Below are 24,326 nucleotides of genomic sequence, written 5' to 3'. Positions count from 1 at the left end.
TTTCCCCCTTTCTATGAGATCTTTCCCAGCAGCATATATACATGCTGTAATACCTCCTTATTAAAAAGCAAAACAAAACAAAACCTCTCCCTTGTTTTCATTCCTCTTCCAATCACTGCTCCATTTCTCTGCTCCCCTTTAGAACAAAACTCCTCGAAGGATTACTATGCTTCCTGCCTCCTCTTGTTCAACCCACTCTCTCCCTCTCTCAACCCACTCTAAGGAGGCTTTTAATTTCCACCTCTCCACTAAAATTGCTCTTATTGAAGCCAATGACTTCCACCTTGCCAAATCCAATCATTAATGCAGCCCTCAATTCACTTGACCTCCAGCATCATTTTCACAGTTGATCCCTCCACCAGGCTGGAGTACAGAGGCGTGGCACAATCTGCTCACTGTAACTTCCAACTTCTGGGGGGGATCCTCCCATCTCAGCCTCCGAAGTAGCTAGGATCCCAGCCATGTGCCACCATACTGAGCTAATTTTTCTTTTTTTTTTTTTTTTTTTTAGAGATGGCGGTCTTGCTATATTACCCAGGCTGGTCTCAAAGTCCTGGCTTCAAGCTATCCTCTCCCCTTGACCTCCCTCTTTGCTTTCTTCACATGCCTTCAATAAAATCCATATTCTCCAGGCGATTTTGTTTGTTTTTCACTGAGACAGGGTCTCACACTGCCACCCACGCTGGAGTACAGTGGTGCTATCCAGCTCACTGCAGCTTTAATCTCCCGGGCAGAAGCAAACCTCACAGCTCAGCCTCCAGAGTAGCTGAGTAGCCGGGACTATAAACACACATCACTGTGCCCTGCTAACTTTTTGTTTGTGTTTTGTAGAGACGAGTTCTCGTTATGTTGTCCAGGCTGGTCTCTAACTCCTGGGCTCAAGCAAGCCTACCACCTTGACCCCTCAAAGTGTTGGGATTGCAGGTGTGAGCCTCCACACCCAGCCTACTCTCCAGGTTTATTCCTAGCTCAGAACATTTTTCTCCTCTTCCTCATCTATGAGTGCTGAATGATGCACCAGGACTTCTTTTTTCCTTCATTTTAAATTGTATTTATTTATTAGAGACAGCATCTGGTTCTGTTACCCAAGCTGGAGTGTAGTGGCGCACAGTTCACTGCAGCCTTGAACTCCCCAGGACTTCTTGTATGGCCCTCTCTCCAACTAACAGAGACTAACCCCATAGATGATCTCATCCAGTTCTAGGTCATGCCATTTCCTCAGATGATGTCTAACCTGTCCCCTGAGCTCTGAACTTATATATCCAACTGCCTACTTAACATTTCCTTTTGGATGTGTAATAGACATCTTAAATCTAGTAGGACCCAAATTAACCTTCTTATTCTATTCACTTACTCTTACAGCAGGCTTCCCCCATTCAGTAAATAACCCAGTTTGGGTTACATGCCAAATCCTGTGATCCACAGGGAGAGCTCCCCAAATGAAAGAGGATGTCATTACCAGAAGGGAAATGGGAAAACCTGCAGGGCAAACCAAAAGCAAGAGTTGTCAAGCCCATTACTAACCCAGCTTCAACTAAGCCCACTCAGCAGGCCACTTCTGCCTCCTGGCTCACTGAGAACATTAAGAATATTTTACCTACACCTGCAACAATTTTAATCTCCTTTCCTACAACTCAAAGCTAGCTCTCCACCTGAGCACTTACTCTTGTTCCTTCATTTTTCTTCATTGGTACTGTTTTGTTGGTAATCTCCTTTTCCTGCATTTTCATCTTTTCTCCCAACTGATGCTTTCCTGCTAGCCCACAAACATGTCAAATCCGCACCATCCTAAAAAGTTTCAAACCTCTAGCTCTTGTGTGTATTTCCCCCCCTCTTCTCAGTCAGGCTTCTTCAAGGTACAATCCTTACTCTCTGCACTTGCTTCTCATTGTAACCACAATGTCACAGCAAACTCGCTTCTGTATCCACTGCCCATCCACTTCCAGGGACTTGAACCATGCAAAACACTTCTCCACTCCCAACCCACCTGCTTCAATACCCACACCATTTTGGCATTACCAGTTTCTCTTCTCTCCACCAAGTCTGGACCTTTGGTATCCAGCACATAAAGTCATTCAAAACGAATAGAATGATTGGATTCTCAAAATAATAGGCCAATCAGCCTAACAGGTCAGCCTTGAAATAGCTGAGAAGTATTGCTCCAGTGTCCTCCTGGATTAGCTGAGAAAAATATCATATAAACTCTTAATTTGCATTAAATTTGTAATAAATATTACCACTAGAAATAGTAAACTCAACATAACTGACAAACTAAAAATGTGCATAGAGAATTTTTAACAGATTTATTTTTAAGCTTGATTGAAGAATCACATTTTCTCAATAACTAAAAATTGTCATGGGGAAATATTCATCAAAAGAATATGAAACTAGCCACAACTAAAACTTCATATGGTAAACAGTTGACAGACAAGTCCTTCTTCACTGAATTTGGATCTGTAACATTTTAATTGGGCAAATTGGGCTTAGTTGTCATAATAACCACAAAATGAAGCAATATGACAATAACTATAAACTGGAAAATTGTCCTTGTGAATTTTCCATGAAAAATAATGTTGGTAAAATCATAATGAAAATTGAAAATAATGGATAATTTTAACTGCCCAGAAGATAAAATTGATTAAGGTGTTGAGGTAGCTTTACAGAATTAGCTCCACACAATATGTGGTCATGAAATGTTATCAAAATTGGTGTAATGCTGTTTAAAAGTTTACATTCACAAATACAGAAAAGGAACATCTATGGAGTCAAATTAGCAGGATAAAAACATCCATTTGATTGAAACTGTGGACTTTAAATAGCCTTCCCTTCCAGGTAGAGTTTCTTGATCTCTCAGACTGGCCTACTGCTTCGCTAACCTTTTTTTATTTTTAAAGCAATTACCACCTTGTACTGAAATTGCCACGAGAATGTAAGCCCCTCAAGAGCAAGGTGATTTTATTCATCTTGTCATTCACAATGCCTAATGCAGTGCTTAGCCCATAGTAAATGCTCAATGATTGCCTGACAAAAATGAACTCGGTAAGCCAACACCCAATTAAGACTTCTCAAATTGGAACGTGCATCAGGATCACCTAGGGAACTTCTTTCACATACAGATTCAAAGACCCCACTCCCAGAGATTTCTGAATCACTGGCGGGAGCCCAAAGTGATTTTAAGGGAGGTGTCCTAAAAACCACATTTTGAGAAACACAGGACTAGGACAAAAAGAGTGGTAACTCCAGAGTATCTACCATACATATCAGTTAAGAAGAATGTTTTCTGCTGTAAGTAACAGAAAGCCTGAGCTGCTGAAGCAAGAAGTCTGTAATATTTAGGTTTTAGCACTGGTTCAGCAGTTCATGGATGTTAGGATTGGCATCTCTGAGACTATCTTGGCTTCTTGTTTGCTTGTCACCTCATGGTTAATAATTGCCTGCCATAGTTCCAGACATCACATCACGTTCAAGACAAGCAGAGGAGCAAGCAGTGCAGCTTGCAACTGTCCCTTTTCTGGGGAGAGTTTCACTTATGTTTCATTGGCTAACTGTATAAATAGCCATCACCATCTGCAAGGGCAAACAAATGAGCAAATGTTAGCTTGTCTTGCCTCTGTGGTGAAAAGCTTGAGGAAAAAAAGGGATGGAGAATGACTGCCAGTTTAGCCAAAGAACCTCTGCTGTATTGTAGTCCCCAGCAATTCTTCATCCACCAAGTTCACCAAAGAATAATCCTCCTAACTGGATAGTTAGAGTCTATTACTATTTCTAACTTACAGAGGAAGAAACAGGCACAGATAAGGTAAGTAGCTTTCCCAAAGTCACTCAGCTGGTAAGTGACAGAGTCAAATCCAGGCAGCTTAGTTTCAGAATCCATGCTCTTAACCCCTGCATTCCACGAATTCAGAACTAAACTCATGGTGATTGAGTCTCTAAGTAGCTGTGTCCAGCGCAGCTGTTGTCAACCTTCATTGCACTGTAGCAACATTCAAATACCTACATTTATCTTTAAATCTCTCTTTGAAATGCAGCCCCAGGACAGGGCAACATTTTTAATACGCATTAAAATTCAAAACTTGTCCTACTGCCTGGTTTATTTTGGATCTGGTTATCTTTCATCCTACACCTTGGCACATGAGCCCTGTCCAAACTGCAAGTATGCTAGGAAAGAGTTGCAAATGAGGTCCCAAGACGACTGTAGGCATGTCCTTATTATAGCCTGTCTTCCAAACTGGAGGACATATTCAAATTCTCAGTAACACTTAGTCCCTGAGGTCCCTCTAACAATGAAAGCTGTTTATTCTAACGAGGCTGTATTCAGGAAGTTCAAATGTCCAAAAAAGATAACTTTTCCCTGGAGCTGTGCATATGGCAATGAAAATAAAACAAGGCAAAATTATAAAAATAAGATTTACCTCCTTTAGAGAGCTCAAAAAGTTTTCCCTTCCCTAATCGTAGCTAAATGACATTATCTCCAAATTATTTCTGTGTTATGGAAATTGTAACATAAAGAATCAGGAGGGCAACAGAGCCAGACTCCGTCTCAGAAAAAAAAAAAAAGAATCAGGAATGCAGCCAGGTGTGCAGTGGCTCACACCTGTAATCCCAGCACTTTGGGAGACCAAGGCAGGCAGATCACCTGAGGTCAGGAGTTCGAGCTCAGCCTGACCAACATGGCGATACCTTGTCTCTACTAAAATTACAAACATTAGCCTGATGTGATGCTGCTTGCCTGTAGTCCCAGCTACTCAGGAGGCTGAGGCAGGAGGACTGCTTGAACCCAGGAGGTGGAGGTTGTTGCTGTGAACCAAGATGACACCACTACATTCTAGCCAAGTGAGATTCCGTCTCAAAAAAATAAAAAAAGAATCAGGAATGCATGCCATTGTTTTTCATTGTAGAAAAGGAAGAGTTGCTACACATTTTTTAACTAAAAATAACTTTCTGTACAGATTATTTCATCACAAACCCCTGAGTCACGAGTTTACCCATGCAGCAAACCTGACCATGTACCTCTGAAACGAAAATAAAAATAAAAATATTTTTTAAATAAATAATGTGTCCCCCAAAAGTTCTTGTGTTGGAGGCTTGATCTGCAATGCGGCAGTGTTGAGAGCTGGAACACTCGGGAGGTGACTGGGTTATGTGGACTCTGCCTTCACCGGTTGATTGATCCATTCATGAATTAATGGATTAGTGGGTTGACGTGTGAATGGGTTATCACAGGAGTGGGCTGGGTATCAAGAAGATGAGTCCGCTGTAAAGCCAGTGTGGCTGCCTCTCGTAAGTCGTCTCACCACGTGATGTGCTGCACCATCTTAGGACCCTTCAGAAGGTCCCCACCAGCAGGAGACCCTCCAGATGCAGCCCCTTGACCCTGGAATTTCCAGCCTCCAAAACGGTAAAAAAATACATTTCTTTTCTTTATTAAAAAAATGAAAACAACTTTCTTATTTTCTTATAACAAAAGTAATGTGTATGTGTTGCAGAAAATTTAACACAAAAGAGTAAAAGAGAATAAATATTTTTAAATCCACAATCACCACTGCGAATACCTGCTCATTTGCCCTCTGTTTGTTCTGAGAAAAGGGCAGAGGAAATACAGTCGGCGTTCATTCTGAACAACAAGAAAAGGCTAGGACTGGGGTAGAGACCATTTGATGTGGGCCAGGGGGTCATAGCATCAGATCATCATCATGACTGAGCCAAATAAGGTAAACATACGGTTGTTTTGTGGCATATTCTAATCATTAGGAGTAGAATGGACATTACCTTATCATCCACCATGCTGCCTATGGTCCTTATGTCAGACAAGCTTGCCAAAATGTCATTTCAGGCACACAGTATCAATACTCATCAGCCATTGTCAGGGTGGAAGCCTCATGAGCCAAGTGTACTGGAACCAGCAAGAGAAACCCCCTTCCTCCAGCAATGCCCCTCCAGGGCTGTCTGTTAACAAAGCTCAACATTATCATGTTTGCTGCAGAGGAGAAATGCTAAACAGGGTCCAGGTTCATTATCTCAGAGCAGGTAATGAAGGACTCATATGGAACTGAGAAGCAGTAAGTTGATAACTTACACAAACACCCTTCAGTGGTTTGTAGAATTTGAGTCTCTTTTTCATGTTTCTGTTGTTGTTATTGTTGTTTTAATGAAAACCTTTCTATGCCTACAAAGATTTTCATTGCCAAACGTTTCTTCCAGGCTCATTTCACAATCCTCAAAGCCGTAGGGTCATCTCTAGCCCTTGAAATGTGAGTATATTTTATCTTGAAGTATGTGGATTCCAACTACCTCCTCCCACTTCCACCACTCCCACCCTGGTCCGAGCCCTGGTTGTCTCTCACCTAAATTGTTGCAATAGCCATATGACTAGCCAAGAGATCCCCACTTCTACTCTTGCCAGTTTGCCTCCTAGAAACTAAATCAGTTTATTATGTTCATCATCCACTCAAAGCCCTTCAGTGGCTCCCAATTTCACTCAGAGTAAAACCCAAAGTCTTACAATGGCCTAGTGAGGCCAGTAATGATCTTCCCTCACCCCACTAGAATATAATCTCTGAGAAAGCAGAGATTTTTGTCAGTTTTATCTATTTCCATGTTTCTAGCTCCTAAAACAATGCCTGGCTCATAGTGGATGTATTTGTTTAATAAGCAAATGCCTCATGCCTAGAGCTGCCTCACCTCTGAACTTCTCATTTGTGAAGCCATACCTGTCTTTATCAAAGCACTCCACTTGAATAAAGATATTGTGTTACTTGCAGCCCACTGTATTCTAATTGGTAAAATGAACATCAAATATACTATTCTATGTAATCCCAGGAAATCACCCAAGTAGAATTTACTAGATGCCATTGCTGTCTATAAAAATAGATAGAAAAAGAAAGAAAAGAAAAAAAAAAAAAACATTAGTTTGACCCAAAAAGCTTTCTAGTGTTTGGTCATTGGATACTTTATTTTCCAATAAGTGATGTTTTCTATAGCCTGGAGCCATTACTGAAGAGTTCAGTGTCACAGAGCAAGGTAGGCAAAGAACTAATGGGATAGAATTTTAAGTATTCAGATCTTCCCTTGGCCTCTCATTCACTCACTTCTACTTTACCTAAAACATTTCTCTTAAAGTTATATGATACTTTCATTATAAATAAATGACAATAGATATTTATTCTATTGTCTTTGGTTGATCTCTATATGTAAATACTGTTCACAGTTCTGCTCATATACCCATCGCACTAGCCACTGTGGAACATGCACTACACCCAGCCCCACAATTCATCACATTTAAGCAATATTAATCACAATGAATGCCTGAGAGTCATAATTTTACCTTTTGCAATTACTAATGTGAGCCAATTATCAAAAGTTTAGGAATATACCTGTAATGGAGGTTATTATTACTTTCTAGAGAAGCAGTAGGAAAATAATGTTGGCCTACTCGAAATCATTTGTTCATCTATGTAACATTTATGGAACACATCATATGTGCTCTAATGAATAAAACAGAAATATCCCCTGCTCTCCTGGAGTTTACAATCTAGAGAAGAGTCAGCATAATTTTTCTATAAAGAGCCAGATAGTAAATATCTAAGCTTTGCAGTCCATGAGGTCACATACTCTGCCACTGTAACATGAAAGCATCCACAGACAATCCATAGATGAACAAGCATAGATATATTTGCAGATCATACAAAGTAGATGGGATGCCCAGTATGGCATATGGCCATAGTTTGCCAATCTCTGTTCTACCAGAACAGAGATATTAATTAAATAATCCATGAAACAGGTATATAATTGCATACTGTGATGAGTGCTACAAAAAAATTACAGGGTTGAAAAGGCTGGTATAGACATCCCCACAAAGCTAAGATGCAATTGAGAAGTATTTGTTAGGCAGGTTTCCTGGCAGAGTGAGCAGCATGTGCAAAGGCCCTGAAGCACAGGGGAGGCCTAACCTATTCAAGAAAGGTCAAGCATGAGAAGAGGAGAGGAGCTAAAGCTAGAGAGATTATATGGGCCAGTGTGTACAGGGCCTCATGGGTTGTGCTACACATTTGCTCTGTATCCTGAAACCAGTGGGAAAGCATGGAAAGGGAGTAAGACCTTTCATGGAACAAATGCTCATTGCATGCCTGCCAGCACCAGGCACTCATCTATAGTGAATAAAACAAAGTTCCTGCCCTCATGGAGCTTATATTCCAGTGGGAAAGCCAGGCCATAAACAAAAAATATGCAATATAATATCAACTAATATATTTGTCAAGCCTGTCAAGCAAAATAAATATCAAAAAGAATTTGCTAGAATAAATGACTAGAGAGGGGTGGATAGTGCTATAATTAGATTCGTGTTTTAATTATTCTTTATGGCACAGGGTATACTAGTGAGATCAGAAAACTAGTTAAGAGATTTTTAACTAGATTTTTAAACTGGTGGCCCAGTTTAAAAAAAAACATATGTATATATGTGTGTGTTTTAAAAGATATATATATATTTAAAAATACATATATACAACCACTTGAATCAGAGCAGTGGCAGTGGACATGAGAGAAATGGGTTGGAGATAAATTTATAAAGTATAGCTGACTGGCCTTGGTGATAGATTCCAAAGTGTTGTCAAGGATGATTTCCAGATTTTTTGTTTTATGCAACCATGGAAACCATGGTACTCTTCTCCAAGAAAGGAAAGCTGACAGGGGACAGCCTGGGAGAGGAAGATGCCAAGCTTACCGTTGGACATTTGAGTTTGAGCATCCTTTAGGAGCTCCAGACAAAAGATGTTGAGCAGCCAGTTGAATAATCAGTGGACTTGTGTATCCATGAGCGGTGTTCTAACCAAGTCAGGCAATGTCCATATGGCAAGAACTGCTCTGCCCTTGGACTGAGCTGAGAGGTCACCACCTGAACTGAGGCTCAAGCTCAAAGATAGAGTCCTGTATCTAGGGATGTTGGCAAGAATCATGACAAATGCTGTGGTTTCATATGTAATATTAATATCATGACACCTAAAATGTACTGAGTGTTCATTATATGTTAGACACATGAATTATCTTATTAAATCTTAACACAATCCTTTAAGGTATAAACCATTTTCTCTTTTAGAAATAAGGAACCTGAGCCTGAGAATTTAACCAGCAAGAGTCACTTGGCAAGCAAAAGAGGCAGGATCTACCCCAAGTCTGTCAGACCACCAAATCTGAGCTATTACATGCTGCCAGCAACCCAGCCAGTGATGCACTCACAAGAAAGTTCTGGTAGCCTGGGCTAGGGGCAAAGCTGCGCCATGCAGGTGAGAAAGCAGACAGCAAGGGGAGCCAGAACTGGGAGCCATCAGCAACAATGACAGCTTCAGAGGGGACACTTCAGACAATTGGGAAGATGAGGCCTCTTCATTGCTGCTAGCGTTATTTTGACACAGATTCCTCCATTTTAACACACTGGGGATGATGGAGTCTGGAGAAGCACCTGGAAGTGTGTAGGCAGATGCTAAGGATTAAGTTAAAATGAGGACCCCTAAACTAGTGGTTATTAAACTTTAGCGTGCTTAAGACTCCACAGGGAGGTTGTTAACATTTTAGATTCCACAATCCCACCTCTAGAGATTTTGATTCAGTGGCTCTGGTATCTGCATTTTTTACAAGCAACCGGTGATCTGGACTGGACAATACTCAGTACTTTGAGAGCTTTCTCTTCTTGGCCTTTCATGAAAAGCAGTTGCCGTCTCCCTGTTAATTCTGATGAGGTTTTCAGCTTATCCCTATGTACTGATGGAGAAGAAGGAAATTTGCAACAATGTGCAGCAACGTTCACCGTAGTAGGGAGCTGGGTGTCAGAGTCTCTTGCATAGCCTAAGTGGTCCAAGCTTACCATAAAGTATCACAGGGACTTTCTTCCTCACAGAGCAAAAAAGTCTCTGGGATCCATGGATCGGTTAATGATGCTCAGAAATTATCAACAGTATTTCTGGAAATTCTTTCACTGACCCATGGGAAAGAAATTTCGGTTACAGATGTCACTTTTATAATGGAATAACCTAGAGACTAAGTCCCCAGGAACTGGATTCCAGATTGTCAACTAAATGGCAGATTCTCTTCTTGGTGGTTGGCAACAGGGTGGCTTGGGATGAATGACAGGTACTCAGCAGGTTGAGCCTGCCACAGCCTGAACAATGACTGGGTGTCTCTCTTTAGTGTGTAGATTTCTCCTTTGCTATGTGTCTATTTGGTCTTCCCCATCTGCCACATATGAATTTTTTTCCAGCAACACATAAGGGTGAAAACTGTGTGCTTCAACACACAGTCAACTTAATTTCATCTTTGTAGTAGGATTTCTTGTTCTGGTAGAGTCAGACACAAGTTATGTCCACCAATCCATCCCAAAAGAAGAAAAGTAAAATGAGTCAGGCACAGTGGCTCACGACCGTAATCCCAGTGCTTTGGGAGGCCTAGGCAGGAGGATCACTTGAGCCCAGGAGTTCGAGACCAGCCTGGGCAATGTAGTGAGACCCCTGTCTCTACAAAACAAAAAATAAAAAAAAATTAGTCTGGCATGGTGGTGCTCACCTGCAGTCCCAGCTAATTGAGAAGCTGATGTGGGAGATTAGTCGAGTCCAGGAGTTGAGGCTGCAGGAGTGAGCTGTATTCACACTGTTACACTGCAGCCTAGGCGACAGAGCGAGACCTTGTCTCAAAAAAAAAGAAAAGAAAAAGAAAAACAGTAAAAAGAGGGACAATAAATAGGAGAGCATCACCTCATCAAAAGCTATGAAGAAATAAGATGAAAGCACTAGCTTTATTCTCCTAATTAAGCAGCCAGTGCCAGCATTCATTTACTTGGCTGAACCGTTCACAGCATTTTGTACACGGGACTGCTTAAAGTGTGGTTCTCACACCACTGCCAGTCCCCACTGTTGATTTGCAAAATGTCAGTGCTTAGAAGTGTCTGCAACTAGACCGTGACACGATACCCAAGTACAAGCTCCAGCAGATTCATCTTGTTGAAAAAGGTGTGGGCCGGTTCAGGCATGGAGCTTTCTTGGTGAGTTTCAGGTAGGATGAACTGAGTATTAGCATTGGTGTGTGATAGATTGGGAAAAACCAACCTGGCCCTATAGGGGAGCCATAAATAACACACCGTATCCGAAGAGCTGAGGCATTGTGATATTGTGGAATAGCGAGGCACTATCAGAGGAGCTAATTTAAAGACCAGGAATGTAGGGACTCACATTTCTATTATGCTTGGTGGTTTTCTCCAACTTCCAATTCTCAAGTACTATCTTGATGATTTCATGTTCCAGAAAACAATATCCGATACTTACAGGAGAGGAAGCCCTTATGGCCCTGGTTTACGAATTATGGAGGAAGATGGGAAATAACTTTATGAACCAGAAAGCAAACTCCTGATCCTCAAGCATAATGTTAGGCAGAAGAAGAGAAAGACTTAGGGGCCAAGCATGGTGGCTCATGCCTATAATCCCAGCACTTTTGGGAGGCCAAGGCAGGCAGATCCCTTGAGGCCAGGAGTTCGAGACCAGCCTAACCAACAAGGCAAAACTCCGTCTCTACTAAAAATATAAAAATTATCTTGGCGTGATCGTGCACACCTGTAATCCAAGCTACTGCTTGGGAGGCTGAGACATTAAAATTGCTTGAACCTGGGAGGCAGAGGTTTCAGTGAGCTGAGATAGCTCCAATGCACTCCAGCCTGAGTGACACAGTGAGACTCCATCTAAAAAAAAAAAAAAAAAGCTAAAATATACCATTTAGATTCCCAAAAGCAAAGCCACAAAGATTAGGTATATTTCTAACAAAAGCCCAAGTGGGATTACTTACCAACTTCTCCAAGCCCACTTCTCTAGGGTATTTCCACTGTCGTATTTTTTTTTAAGTCCATCGGGGAAGGGGAAAATATACATTTATGCTTTAAAATGCCCAGAATATCACCAAAGAAGACATGAGAAACAGGGAATAGTGGTCATATCCAGAAGGGGCAATACATTCTTAAGAGAGTAGAAAAGAAGGAAGAGGGCTTAATTTTGACCGTATATCCTTTCGTACCTTTTTAAATTTGAAACCATGAACACACATTATATATTCATTAAAAATTTTATTATAATTTTTTAAAAGAATGTGAATGCTCAAGATGATGCAGTGTACAGTAAAATATGCTGGACTAGTATCCAGGAGACCTGGACTCTATCACTTACATGTTATGAGATCATATGGCGAGACACCTAATATCTTCTTGGATTTCGTAACGGTAAAATAAAGGAATGAATGCCTCCCAAGCCACCTCACTGGGTTTATGTGAGAGTCAAATGAGATTATAGAGCTGCTTTCCAAAGTACAAAGCATTATACAAATATAAGATATCATTATTATTACTGGAACTTCCTTGGTTGTTTTGGCTCCTGGAATTACAAAAGAAGATTGAAAAATTTGGCTTTGAGAATGAGGAGTCACCTAAAAGAGGGAGTAGATTATATCCCTTTTCAAGTTAAAGCCTACATTATAACATCCTTCACTTCCACTCCCTAATCCTATCACCATAGAAAATAATGTCTAGGCTGGGTGCAGTGGCTCAAACCTGGAATCCCAACTCTTTCGGAGGCCAAGGTGGGAGGTTTGCTTGAGCCCAGGAGCTGCCTGAGCAACATGAGACCTCATCTCTACAAAAAATTTTAAAAATTAGCTGGCCGTGGTGGTGTGCACTTGTAGACCCAGACAAAGTATGACTCTGAAAAAAAAAATCCTCCCCCACATACTCTACTCCAATAGACACAATGTTGCAATGTGCTATGTACCAATTAAGGTAAAGGTGAAAGATCCCAGCTCTACCTGATTTCTCTAATCAGAAGAGGAGGCTGTACAAACATTCAAAGGCAAAGAAGAATACCTCTTTGCCAGTTGGCCCTGTTGATAAATAGGAAAACTCAAGATGTCAGAGAAAAGCGCAAAAGCCAGGAATAGTTTTGAACCTCTAGGTATCAGGCCTCTGCCCCTGGAGCTGAGTGTCATGTGCAGTTAGCCTCAAGCCCAGCTAACCTACTCTTTCAAGCCTCCCAAACAGTTTCTGTTGCATTAAAAAAATCTATTGTAAACTGATGCCTGAGAGATTCACCTATTAATCCTTTCTGAAAATGTCACTTATACAGGTTTTGCCTTGTAAGAGTAAACCAATATTTACTCAGCATTTATTGTGTGTAAGGCTCTTTCAAATATGTAATCTTGTTTATTCATCAAAACCTGTAAGAAAGCTACTATTTACCCTGTTTTACAGTTTAGAAGCCTGAGATTCTGAGAGTCCCGACAGAACTGCTTCATGATTGTTCTGCCAAGGTTTGAATCCAGGTACCCAGCGCTAGATCCAGTGCTTCTTCTCTTCATCTTGGTGCACCCTAAATTAAATTTGCCATAGAATATTCTCAAGCACTGAAACATCGTATGTGAAATATTTAGCTGCAGTATACAAAGAGCTACAGTAAAGGCAAAATTCACACCGTGAATCAGATATTTGAGGTTAAGGCATAAGCTTAAAATGCAGATAACCAGAGGCAGTGTGGGCAGTGGTTAAACTCCACCTTGTTCTGCCCATCGGTGCTGGAGGTGATTATGGCCCCTCCTAGGGTCACTGCACACAGTTGTGCAAGTTGCATGCGAATTCACAGTATATATGAATGGTGCCCCCTACAGGTATCAGTGCACATCCTCAACAACTGTCCGCAGCAGTCCAACTTCCCTTTAGGTATCACTTGCAATTGTAATTATGAAATGTCAAAGTCTAATCTGTTTGGAAAGATAAACTCACCAAACTCTATATTCAGCAAATTTGCACTGTTATTCAAGGTCTGTTGAGGGGAGACAAAAAAAATTGTGGAGTTTTGCCCTTGTTGCCCATGGAGTGCAGTGGCACCATCTGGGCTCACTGCAGCCTCCACCTCCTGGGTTCAAGCAATTCTCCTGCCTCGGCCTCCTGAGTAGCTGGGACTGCAGGCGTGCACTACCACGCCCGGCTAATGTTTTGTATTTTTAGTAGAGACAGGGTTTCATCATGTTGGCCAGGCTGGTCCCAAACTCCTGACCTCAAGTGATCCACCCGCTTCGGCCTCCCAAAGTGTAGGGATTACAGGCATGAGCCACCACTCCCAGCCAAAAATAGCTTTTCAGACTAATTTTAGCCTACAAATTATCTGTGATTTTGTTATTCTTAGGTAAGTTGGAGGTACTGAATAATAAGAGATATAGAAATGACCATCACTAAATGACTTATTCAAATGAACATTGAAGCCCAACACATCACTTTACAAACAAATCACACTCCTTGTCCCAGACCTAGAGCTCCAAATTCCCAAAACTCAAATCAATGTTTTTGTTGTTGTTGTTTGTTTGTTTTGGTTTGAGACAGAGTCTCACTCTGTCGCCCAGGCTGGAGTGCAGTGGCGTGATCTCGGCTCACTGCAACCTCCATCTCTTGGGTTCAAGCAATTCTCCTGCCTCAGCCTCCTGAGTAGCTGGGATTACAAGCATGTGCCACCACGTCTGGCTAATTTTCATATTTTTAGTAGAGATGGGGTTTTGCCATTTTGGCCAGGCCGGTCTCAAACTCCTGACCTCAGGTGATCTGCCCACCTCGGCCTCCCAAAGTGCTGGGATTACAGGTTGAGCCACCGTGCCCAGTCCAAAAATCAATGTTCTAAACTCATCCAAATCTCTGACACCAAGAAGAACTGAGGGAATTAGGTCATCATTGTCAGGGCTTTGCATTTACCTCCTGAAATTCAAGGCTAAAGAAACTGAACCAGGGTAATTCAATCTCTCGAACTTTATAGCAGATAATATCTTCCATGAAAATGGGAGTATGTGGCACCCGAACATCAGGGTTCCACTGAGAAGCAGATGGCACTCTTCAAATAGCATATTCTGAGGAGGATATACTTACAAAGCTGTAGGTGTAGAGGAGCCACAGAGATAACGCTGTAACCTGCAGTTTAATAGTTAGTAGAACTGGGACTGACTGGGCCTAAAAAGAAGAGGAGAAGTTACCAAAGAAGGCAAGAGACCACACCTTGAGAAGAGCTGTGACCTTCCATAGATGCACACAGCAGTTCCAGGCAACCTAGCAGGCAGGGAGCCGGGGCAATCAAAATTTGACCCCATTAATCCCTTCCTTCTCATCTCGTCCTGGGATTCCTTCTTCACTGGACAAACCCAGAAGATGAAGACATGGAAACCCTTTATGGGTCCATATAGGCCAGTTTTTCTGAGCAGAAAGACAGATGCAAAAAGTGGGAGAATCGGGGAGGGGAGATGGAGGGACCAGGGACAAAAGGAGGCTGCCATAGCAGTTGAACTATCTTTAGAACAGAATCTGTCCCTCATGAATTTCTTCATCTGTCTCTGAACCTCTTTCCCATCTTTATGTATATGACCTGTTAGCAGACCTTTAGAGTTAAGTACTAAGTTTATTCTGCTTTTTTTATTTTTTCAATTTTGAGGACAGAGTTCTAAAGGCATCTCACAAATTCACTCTGCACTCAAGTCATTTCTCCATCAGCACATGGCCCTTGGGAAGATCATATTTGAAAAGGGGTATTTTTCAAAAGGGGTATTTCAAATACTTTCAAAATGTATACTCAAACAGATCATATTTCTTGCCATTTGGGGAAATAGGTGTGTGTAAGTACCTTCAACTCTTCCTAAATAAAGTGCTTTGAATCTGCATCCTGGATCTGAGGGGCAGCCTTGTTGGTAATTCCCTCCCCAGCTTACCCAGCAGGGCCACAAGACACAGGTGGTCTTGCACTGGAATCTTGGAAGAAAAGAGCAGTGATGCCCCGGGTTGAATGTTCTTACTCCACTGAATTGTTACTTGATTGCCCCCTAATTTCTTTCTAGAATTATATTTTAAGGCCTATTCTGTTATTCCATGAAGACCATGAGATAAAATGTTCAATTACCTCAGCTAAGGAGAACATTCCTGAGGCAGCAGTCTTTTCTCTACCCCAGCACATTCAGCAAGCCTTTGGCCTCTGAGAGGTTCTAGACTCCCCTAGAGGTTCAGTAACTCATCAACCTTCAAATTTCAAACCCTTAGAGTATGTGGGATCAGGGGCTAGAAGAAGGAGACTTAAGAAGCACATCCTCCACCAGCCTGGAGATGAATCCTATGCCTTTGTTTCTCTGTAAATTTGCCAGAGAGGTAAGACTGGAGTCAATAAATGGGCTAGAGACCGGAAAATAGCATTCTAGGAAATACCATAGTTCATCAAATCTAAGATGTCAACAATCTGTAAGGTACACCGTTATTGTATGTGCCACTAAGAAAGAAAAAGAAAAAAAAAACACTGCCAATCAATGACACCAACTCCTTGCTTCTTTGAAATTTCTTTGATTTATTCCAAAGGATTTGGGAATTCCTACTTCCTTTAGTCACATTGCTCATCCTATTATAGGCAATCCTTTTGCACATATCTCAGTAACACATATAACACAGTTCCAACTACTTATCAGTATCTTCCTTTTTTAAGCCCCATAAAACCCTTTAAAAATATGGAATTTCCTCCATTCTGCCAAGACGGATATTTGCTTCACTGACATCAAAATTAAGCTTCGCTGCTCTGTTTCTTGCCTCTGTGTACATAATGACTTCATTCCAGAGCTGAATCATATTGTAAACCTACTGAAATACTTTAAACACCAGTGAGTAGTACCAACAACAAGCATAACTCCATTAAAATGAGGACTCCATGACCAGCAATGAATGACCAAGTTCACACATGCACAAGAAAACACCCACAGATGCCAAGCCAGTAGCAAGAGTAAAACATCACCATTTGCAAATCTGATCCTGATTTCAGAAGTGCTAAAATATGTGTGTGGGGGGCACATCTTAGAAACACTAAAATATTATGAAAGTTAAAATATACCTGCATTTAGCTGGCTATTGCCCTAATAACCAGGGTACATTTTTAAAACATTTTATCTTAGAGAGTATATGGGTTGGGTCCCAGTAGGAAATAGATGTCACACACAGAAAGGGGTGATTTAAAATAATTTCAATGAAGAGACTATTTATCAAAGAGACTATTTATCAAAGAGACTATTTATCAGGATCGAGGGAAACCAGCAAGCACCTCTGGGCTAGAAATAGCAGAAAATTGCTACAATCCCTGACCTGAAGATCTAAGAGGAAAGAGAGGTCACCTGGACCCAGAGAAACCAGCAATGTAGAGGAGTTCACCACAACAGTGGCTGTGGCTTTTGGTAGAGGAAGGTGGCTGGATAGGGAGGAAGCAGAAGGAATACATATCCTGACCTCTCAGTCAGTCTGTCCTCCAGTCTCCTGCGTTTGGCCACATCATCCAGCAGTCAGAAGGGATGTGGTCCCTGGAGGTCAACCCCAGCACAGACAGCAGGGTAGAGAACAAAAAAGAGGTGGAAGAAAATGTCCAACATTGATAGTTTTAGCTTAAAGTTTAGTATTCTATGGTGGCCTGCCATGAATGTTATGACCAAAGTATGTATTTCATAGCCCCTGGATGAAAATGATAACAACAGCAAGGACCTGGGAACTTGACTGCCCATTTGTCTGACTGTTGGATTAGATCCAAATTTGTGTTCTGAGAAACATCTAAACCCTACCTCTGGCTACTCCAGTTATATATAAAGATGACTGAGATAGAGGTAGGCAGGCAGGTAGGTAGAGAGACATAGACACACAAACACGATCTGACCTCACCTTGTAAGGCAGCTCCAAGTGGCTATGGCAAGAACAGCCAAAGTTAGAATAAGGAGGGCTCAATGGCTTCGAAGCCAGCTTTGCATGTAAATGAATACCAATAATAGGTAATGTGCCCTGAACTTGCTGTGTGCTGGACACTGGCCCAAGTGCATTATATTCAGGCCTCACTTAACCCTCACACAACCCTCTGAAGTAGGTACTAGGACTATTCCCACTATACAGAGGTTTAAGAAGAACAGCAAGCATGAATGTCTTCTAAAATAAACTGGATTAGATCACTTTCCTGCCTAAAGTGCTTTCTTCTGCACTTAGAAGAGACTCTAAAGTCCCCATCAGAGCCCACACAACTTCATGTGATGGGACTCCAGCCTGGCTCCTGGCTTCAGCTTCTCCTCGGACAACCTGTTTCACAGGCTCCAGCTGCACTGAGCCTCCTTCACTTCCTTGGGTGCTCCCAGCTCGTTCCCTCCTCAGTCCCTTTGCATAGGCTGTTCTTGGTTTTCAGATTGAATGCTCTGCTCCTGTTGTTGAAGGGCAGCCTTCTCATCTTCTATCAGCTCGATGGTCACCTCCTAGAGGCCTCCCCTGACCAACCCACCTGAAGTGGATTCATCCACCTGCATCCCCTGCCTTTTCCTCTCTTAGGCCCTTGTTTGCTTTCTTTGCAGCATTCCACCATGTGTGCAGGTGTGTATGTATGTGTGTGTCTCACTCCCAGTAGGATATGAGTGCCCGGAATGTAGGAAGTATATCTTGGTCCTCTTCCCAGCCCACCCCAGCATCACTCTTTCAGCCCCTCAGTGTGTCCTTTGAAATCTTTATTAACATTTGCCATTCTTTTCTTTTCTTGCTACTTATTCTTAGACTGTTTCCCCGCAAGAACCAAAGTTCCTTTGTTCACCACCCTATCCTCAGCACTGGAAATTCTCCCTGGCAAGTTGATAGCGAAATTTGCCCAAGGTCTTGGGATCACTAAATGGGCAGGATCTGCACCCAGGCCCTCTTTCTCCAGAGCCCTCCCCCTGCTTCAGCTCGGGGGATTCTGTTCATGAGACTGCCTCACCCTGCAGGGAAGCAGGATGCAAATGTCAGGTAGTCTGCCCATGTGGCCTGCCCCTATGGATGGGGAACAGCAGTCACACTTCTATCTCCAGTGTCCCCCAGCTGAGTTGGTGGAACTAACTAAAAAGGCACTGAGCCAAAAAAAGGAAAACCCTGCACCTTCTCTTCAACCCCAGCTATTCTAAGCTGCATGGAAACTGGGTATGTTTCTCCATTAGGCAGAAGGGGTGGCTCCTTTCAACATTAAAAAGACACAGACGGAGGCAGCATCATTACCCCAAGACATCAGGCTCTGGTCTTCCTTCAGCTTTCCCTCCTTCCCAACATCATTAATTTCTTTCAATTTAACCACAAGAAGAAACAGGATGTATGAAGCCCCAAACAGCATGGTCTCCTTCTACTGGGGAATATCACCATTTCATTTGTATAATGTACTGAAGCTTTCACGTACATCCTTCCTCTGGTGCTGCCTTCTGCTTTTCTCTGCCTTTCTAACTCCTCCACCACTTTCTTTCTGCCAGGGAATTTGTTCAGTGTAAGCACGTGTGCACGTGTCTTTTAAAGCACAACTCTGGCTGCATTTCTAGCAAAGGAGGAAGAAGCCTTTATGGCCCAACTAATTCAACAGGATTCAATTACTCATGGAATATTTATTAAGTGGGAAGAAAGCAATGGTCCAACCATTTGTTATTAATCCCATGATCTGTCACCACAGAGGTCACTTTATCCTCAAATGCAGGAGTGGTTAATAACCAAAACTTGGAAACTGTTTTACAAAGAAGACATAGACATACATCATTTATGCCTCATGATACAGATAGAAAATAGGCTTTGTGGAAGGGGGAAGATGACAAGCAGAGAAGTAGCACAGGGCACAGAGTTCCCTGAGCCCTCATTATCCCAAAAGCTTCGGCCAGGCATATGTAAGTCCCAAGCCCATGGTCAACTGTTTTGCATTCTTTTATGAAATGTTCAGCCAGGTGCCCACCACAAGAGGAGACAGAGGTGAGTGTCAAGAAAACAAAGTGTATTATACTCACAGGTCCTAGAGACAGGAGCTACAACAGGCCACTCAGGGCCACGAGGAAAGACACCCGGGTGGTCAGGAAGCAGAAGATAGAAGCAAGTAAAAGGTTTATGCTAGAGTCTTTATTGAAGTTTCCATAGGAAAGACAAACTAGGATTGGCTAGTTTGAATAATTTCAGCAAGCTGAAAGCTATAAGTGTGCCCCTAGTTGCCCGGTACCTGGCCCTGGGATGATTAAGGCAGAAGAATATTGCTTCCTGGGGTGCATGGACCAGATAGAGGAGATGAGGCCCTGGATTGGGCAATTTGAATACCTAGAGCATGCTCCCAGATGAGCCCTTTGCTGTATCCCAGAATGGGCCAGCAGTGGGAGGGACAGCCTATCCTGAGATGGAAACAGGTTTTTGTTTTTTGGGGATTTCTTTGCTTTTCGAGATGGAGTCTTGCTCTGTTGCCCAGGTTAGAGTGCAGTGGCACAATCTCGGCTCACTGCAACCTCCGCCTCCTGGGTTCAAGCAATTATCCTGCCTCAGTCTCCTGAGTAACTGAGATTACAGGTGTGTGCCACCACTTCCAGCTAATCTTTGGATTTTTAGTAGAGATGGGGTTTCACCATGTTGGCCAGGCTGGTCCCAAACTCCTGACCTCATGATCCACCCACCTTGGCCTCCCAAAGTGCTGGGATTATAGGCATAAGCCACCGTGCCCAGCTGGAAACATTTTTTAAGATGCCAAAGCATATTAGTATACAGACATTTTAAATATATATACAATACATGTGATGATTAATTTTATGTGTCATCGTGCCTGGGCCATGGAATGCCCAGATTGCTGAATAAACTTTATTTTTTTTTAGATGAAGTCTCGCTCTGTTGCCCAGTCTGGAGTGCAGTGGCACAATCTGGGCTCGCTGCAACCTCCACCTCCCAGGTTTAAGCTATTCTTCTGGCTCAGCCACTGAAGTAGCTGGGACTACAGGCATGCTCCACCACACCTGGTTAATTTTTATATTTTTAGTAGAAACAGGGTTTTGCCATGTTGGCCAGGCTGGTCTCAAACTCCTGACCTCAAATGATCAACCCACCTTGGCATCCTATAGTGTCAGAATTACAAGCATGAGCCACCACACCCAGCCTGATCCAACATTTTTTCTTAGTGTGTCTATGAGGGTGTTTCTGGAAGAGATGAGCATTTGAATTGGTGGAATAAGAAAGCAGATGGCCCTCCCCAATGTGGGTGGGCATGATGCAATCTGTAGAGGGACCAAACAGAAGAAAAAGGCAGAGGAAGGTCCCATTCACTCTCTGTCTGACTGCTTGAGCTTGAATATTGAATATTGATATTCTCTGCCTTTGCCGCTTTTTGTTCTCAGGTCTTCAGACCCAGACTGGAATCTACACCCTGATCAATGCAATACATTGATAGGTAGAATAGAGCTCGCCAGCATCAAGTTCCAAACATTTTTGGGGACAAGGACAGGAAATATCTATATAGCTATAATACTGGGTGCTCTCTTGTCAAGGAAGTGTCCTTATTGGAAACGGAGCCTCTGGAGCCCAGGGCTGGAATCAGCCTGTTCTTTAATCAAGCTAATGCAGACCCACTGAGCCAGCTGTCTGCTAATTTACTGAAAGATCAAAAGAAATGAACCCCTAGGGCCACCACATTTTTCTCTCCTCAGAGGTGGAACAGTAATCTCCTGGGAAACAGGGCCTGAAGCTATTGAGTGCACTGGAGAAGCAACCAAACGAGAATGAATCATCCACCAACTCTTCAATCTCAGAACACCGTCGCTGCTTGGTTTGGGATTACTGGTATTTGGGGTTTGACCTGAATCCCAGGCTGATTGCAGAAATGTGGGAAACTTAATCCACATGAATGAAGGATTGAATCCATGGAAGGGACTATGATCTGGGACTCCTGAAAAGGGTGACAGAAGTATCTACCTAGCACTTGAACTAGTCCCTTATAGGTACAGAGGATTCAAAGACCAAACTGGAAATGTGGATCTGGGAATGGGATTCAAAGACCGAACTGGAGATGTGGATCTGGGAATGGGAAGGAGGCAGGAGGAAGGGAGGGAGGAACACCTTTCAGGCAGTGTACATGGTATGAAGATGAAGAGGCAAAAAGGAGTCCTGGTACTCGGTCATCAGAAAAGCGATTTCTTTCCTCCAACCCTTTTGTAGATTAAATATTTAATATGTGCAAACAGAATATTAAAACAAATGTCTAAGGTAAAATGAAACACTCCCCACTACCTCTACCATGTTAAATGAAGTAACACCTCTACAATGGCCAGCACCATGACTGCATGCATCAATGCCCTCTAGAGATCAGCTTCTGCCCCGCCCCTTCTCCTTCTTCCCTTTTCTGATTCTCCCCTGCCCCTGCCCTCACATCCACCTCTATCCACACCAAACCTCTTGTTAATCAGCCAGTACCATTCATAGTGATGCAGAATCTCCTGTTATGGATTGAATGCTTGGGTTCCCCAAAAAGTTGTATGTGGAAGCCCTAACCCCTAATGTGACAGTATTTCACATGGAGACTTTGGGAGGCCATTTGGTTTAGATGAGGTCATGAGGATGAAATTCTCATGGGGTTAATGTCCTTATAAGAAGAGAAAGAGATGGGAGCTCACTCCCTCTCTGCCATGTGGGAACGCAGCAAGAAGGTGGCTATAGAAGGAGACTATCTGCAAGCCAGGAAGAGAGCCCTTGCCAAAATCCAACCATGCTGGCACCCTGATCTCAGATCTCCACTCTTCAGAGTTGTGAGAAATACATATCTATTATCTAAGCCACTGCATATATGGCCTTTTGTTATGGCAGCTGAGCTGACCAAGACACCCTCAAACTTCCTGCAAGAACAAAACCCTTAACTCCAAAATGGAGGAAAATGTACCTTTGATAAAATTTTCCTGGGCCACGAAGATTAGCAATATGTGTCTCCTTTAATAAATTAAACCAGACTATCTAAAACTCACATTTCCCAGAACACCAGGATCTCTGTAAACTTATGATCCGAGAAGTCAAGACCCTCACCCACACAGACTACCAATATTTCTCAAAATGCTGCTCCTTGACCACTTTTATCAGAAGTAACTCAGAGTGCCTGTTATAAAAATCAGACATCTGTTACTGTATACCTGTATACTGTATACCTGTCACATTGAAAGCGATTGTCAAGATCCTAGAAGTCTGTATTTTACCAAGCTCCATAAGGGCATTCTTATGAACAGTAGTATATGAAAACCACTAACAGATATACTGGTCACTACCACCCCCATTGAAACCACCTTTGCAAAATTATGATGGTAAGAGAAATCTGACATAGCTGACTCCGTCTTGCTTCTAACCTCCAGGTTGTCCTTGTTCATTCCTGGACAATAAACCAAGCTAACTTTGGAAGGAATTTAGTTTATAATTTACCTTAAAGCAAGGATGACAATAGCTATTCCCAAAACTACCCCCTTCTTGTTGGGAACGGAAACTGCCTGTGTAAAACTAAAGAAAGGCCACAAGATTAGAATTATGGGAGGGGCCAGAACTCCGCTAAAAGTGGGCATACTTAAACAATAACCAGCCATCGTTCGAAGAGGTCACAAGATTGTAACTTCCCTAATTGCCCCTATAGATAACATCACTAGAGTGTTACCTAAGATGGGTCTTTTGATATTTTCTTTCAGGCCTTTGCATTCTGGTGACCAGCTGACTCTACCTGGACTGGTGAGTCATGACTCAACCGGTCCTGAGGCCTCCACCCAGAAGCTGACTCAGTGCAAGAGGACCATTTTCCCACCCCTATGATCCCCACCAATCAGCATTTTCCATTCCCTACCCCTCTTCCTGCCAAACTGTCTTTGAAAAACCCTAGCCTCTGACCTTTTAGGGAAGCTGTTCTGAGTAACAGACTCCCATCGTTCTGGCTTGGCTAGCTCTGCATTTAGTAAGCTCTTTCTCTACTGAAACAGCACTGTCTCAGTGAATAGACTCTATTTGTACAGCAGGCAAGAAGAACTCACTGGGCATTTACGCTGTCCTTTCCTGAATATCCTACTACAGACTGGGACTCAGATAGCCATAGAGAACGTTCTCTAAACCTTTGCACTGAAAACATGGTCTGTGCAGTGCAGCACTGCGTCACTAGGGACCTTGTTAGAGATGTAGAATTTCAGGCCCTAGTCCAGACCTACTGCCTCACAGTGCATTTTTCCATTAGAGTTTGAAAGTAGTGCTCTTCTCCTGAGAACCTAGGCTGCCTCCAAGAGTCCAGTGAACACCTTCAGGGTTTTGCCAAGATGTTCCTACTGTCAAGATTTCAAAATCAAGTTAAAACTGAGAGAAAAACCAAGGTGAGTGTAGAGTGATTCCCTTTGGTGCCTACTCTCAAACGAGAAGCTAACAATGAACAGTTAGAAAGGAAAGTAGTGTTTTCATGGCCAGGGTGACAAGCCTTGTCATTAAACCTCTCAGATGCCCATTTTACTTTCATGGTAGAGAC

General features: G+C 42.5%; 1 pseudogene; it reads left to right on the top strand.

Annotated features, from left to right (window-relative positions):
- The first annotated feature begins 1,899 nt into the window (after positions 1 to 1,899).
- The window catches only part of LOC100426078 (pre-rRNA-processing protein TSR1 homolog), a 33,169-nt pseudogene continuing 10,742 nt past the window's right edge, over positions 1,900 to 24,326 (top strand).

The sequence above is a fragment of the Macaca mulatta genome, chromosome 6 (genome assembly GCF_049350105.2).
Source record: "Macaca mulatta isolate MMU2019108-1 chromosome 6, T2T-MMU8v2.0, whole genome shotgun sequence".
Lineage (NCBI taxonomy): Eukaryota > Metazoa > Chordata > Mammalia > Primates > Cercopithecidae > Macaca > Macaca mulatta.
This window is presented reverse-complemented; position numbering and strand designations above follow the sequence as displayed.